Genomic DNA, 3,504 nt, shown 5'->3' with positions numbered 1-3,504 from the left:
CTTACAGAAAGAGAAACTAATAAAACAATCCCATTTACCATCGCACCAAAAAAATTAAGCTAACTAGGAATAAACTTAACTAAGGAGGTAAAAGACCTAAACTCAGAAAACTACAGGACATTGAAAAAAGAGATAGAGGAAGACATAAACAGATGGAAGAACATACCATGTTCTTGGATTGGTAGAATCAACATCATTAAAATGTCCATACTACCCAAAGCAATCTATAAATTCAATGCACTTCCCATTAAAATAACAACGGCATATTTTACAGGCCTAGCACAAACTCTCCAAAAATTCATCTGGAATAAAAAAAGACCCCAAATAGCTGCAGCAATCCTGAGAAAGAACAAAGTTGGTGGGCTCTCAATACCAGATATCAAGCTGTATTACAAAGCCACTGTTCTCAAAACTGCCTGATATTGGCACAAGGACAGACATATAGATCAATGGAATAGAATAGAGAGCCCAGAAATCGGCCTGAACAAATATGCTCAATTAATATTTGACAAAGGAGGCAAAAACATACAATGGAGTCAAAATAGTCTCTTCAATAAATGGTGTTGCGAAAATTGGACAGATACATGCAAGAAAATGAAACTAGACCACCAACTTACACCATACACAAAAATAAGCTCAAAATGGATAAAGGACTTAAATGTACAATGGTAAACCATAAAAATATTAGAAGAATCCAAAGGCAACAAAATCTCAGACATATGCCGAAGTAATTTCTTCAACGATACAGCTCCTAGGGCATTGGAAACTAAAGAGAAAATAAACAAATGGGACTACATCACAATAAAAAGTTTCTGCACAGCAAAAGAAACCATCAACAAAACAACAAGAAATCCCACTGTGTGGGAAAACATATTTGCCAATGCTATATCTGATAAGGGCCTAATCTCCAAAATTTATAGGGAACTCATACAACTTAACAATAGGAAGATAAACAATCCAATCAAAAAATGGGCAAAGGATCTAAATAGACACCTATCAAAAGAGGACATTCAGAAAGACAAGAGACATATGAAAACTTGCTCAAAGTCACTAATCATCCGAGAGATGCAAATCAAAACAACAATGAGGTACCATCTCACACCTGTCAGACTGGCTATCATCAACAAATCCACAAACAACAAGTGCTGGAGAAGATGTGGAGAAAAAGGAACACTCGTGCACTGCTGGTGGGAATGCAGACTTGTGCAGCCACTATGGAAAACAGTATGGAGTTTCCTCAAAAAACTAAAAATGGAACTCCCATTTTAGCCTGTGATCTCACTTCTAGGAATATATCCCAAGTAACCAGAAACACCAATTAGAAAGGATATATGCACCCATATGTTCATAGCAGCACAATTAACCATAGCTAAGATCTGAAAACAGCCTAAGTGCCCATCAGTAGATGAATGGATTAGAAAACTGTGGTACATCTACACGATGGAATGCTATGCTGCTGTAAAAAAGAAGGAACTCTTACCATTTGCAACAGCATGGATGGAACTGGAGAGCATTATGCTAAGTGAAATAAGCCAGTCAATGAAGGAAAACACCACATGATCTCACTCATTTCTGGATAATAAAGACCATTATAAACTTATGAACAAAAATAGATACAGAGGCAGAGCTGTCTCGAACACACTGTCAAACTACAGCAGGAAAGCCCGGAAGGGTTGAGGGGCGGTGGGGGGAGGGGGGGGTAAGAGATCAACCGAAGGACTTGTATGCATGCATATAAGCATAACCAATGGACATAAGACACTGGGGGGTAGGGGAGGCCGGGGGATTGTTAAGGGCAGGAAAAAAAGGAGACATATGTAATACTCTTTGTAATACTTTAAGCAATAAAACAATAAAAAAAAATAAAAAGAAATTGACAGACTAAAATTAAAAAAGAAAAAAGAAGTAAAAACACCCAACCAGAAAAGCAAAATGAAAAAAGAATCCAAATATATGAAGATAGTGTAAGGAGCCTCTGGGACAACTTCAATGTACCAACATCCAAATTATAGGGGTGCCAGAAGAAGAGAGATAGCAAGATATTGAAAACTTATTTGAAGAAATAATGACAGAAAACTTCCCCTACCTGGTGAAAGAAATAGACTTACAAGTCCAGGAAGTGCAGAGAACCCCAAACAAAAGGAATCCAAAGAGGACCACACCAAGACACATCATAATTAAAATGCCAAGAGCAAAAGACAAAGAGAGAATCTTAAAAGCAACAAGAGAAAGAAAGTCAGTTACCTACAAGGGAGTACCCATACGACTGTCAGCTGATTTCTCAACAGAAACTATGCAGGCCAGAAGGGAGTGGCAAGAAATATTCAAAGTGATGAATGCCAAGAACCTACAACCAAGATTACTCTACCCAGCAAAGCTATCATTCAGAATTGAAGGCCAGAGAAAGAGCTTCACAGATAAGAAAAAGCTAAAGGAGTTCATCACTGCCAAACCAGTATTATATGAAATGCTGAAAGGTATTCTTTAAGAAGAGGAAGAAGAAGAAAAAGGTAAAGATAAAAATTATGAAGAACAAATACATATCTATCAACAGGTGAATCTAAAAATCAAGTGAATAAAAAATCTGATGAACAGAATAAACTGGTGAATATAATAGAATCAAGGGCATAGAAAGGGAGTGGATTGACAATTCTCGGTGGGAAAGGGTTGTGGGGTGCGGGAAGAGACTGGAAAAAATCATACCCCTATGGATGAGGACAGTGTGGGGGGCTGGGTAACGGCAGAGGGTGGGGTGGGAACTGGGTGGAGGGGAGTTATGAGGGGAAAAAAGAGGAACAACTGAAAAAAGAGGAATAATCTGAACAATAAAGATTAAAAAATAATAACAATAAAATAAAAAAAAGAAAAGTATAAGGTATAAGGGGCGCGGTAAATGGAAGTGAATTTGACTTGGGGTAGTGAATACACAATACATACACAATATGATATACAAATGATGCATTATAAAATTCACAACTGAAACCTATAATTTTATTAAACTATGCTACCCCAATTAAAAAAATAAATAAATAAGCACACGCAAAAAATATATCAAAATTAATACAATTTTACTGGATTGGAGTTCTTTCTATATGGGTTATAAAATAAATTAAATTAATAAAAACAGTTTTCATAGACAAACTAGTTTGTTGAATTACATGCCAAGGAAGTATCACTACTTACTATTTTAATTCTAAGAGTAGTCTGTTTTATAGTGATTTTTACAATTGTTTTGTTTGGTTTGTTAGTTACTTGTGTTTGTTTATATTACTACATAGAAAGTTAATTCCAAGCATAGTGAAGATTAGATATGTTAAATATTTTAATTGGCCAATTTATTTTCCAAGTCTTTAAGATTTCCTGACGCAGCATAGTATTATTTACTTTTTCTTTGTTGTAAAAATTAGTCAAAAACTTACAATTTTAAAACTCACCTTTCAAAATATTATTAGAACACACTATAATTATGCCATTTAGTGGTTAATTATTTTTAAAAGTTAAATA

The sequence above is a fragment of the Myotis nattereri genome (assembly GCF_964212035.1).
Source record: "Myotis nattereri genome assembly, chromosome: 2".
NCBI lineage: Eukaryota > Metazoa > Chordata > Mammalia > Chiroptera > Vespertilionidae > Myotis > Myotis nattereri.
Note: the sequence above shows the minus strand (reverse complement) of the source record.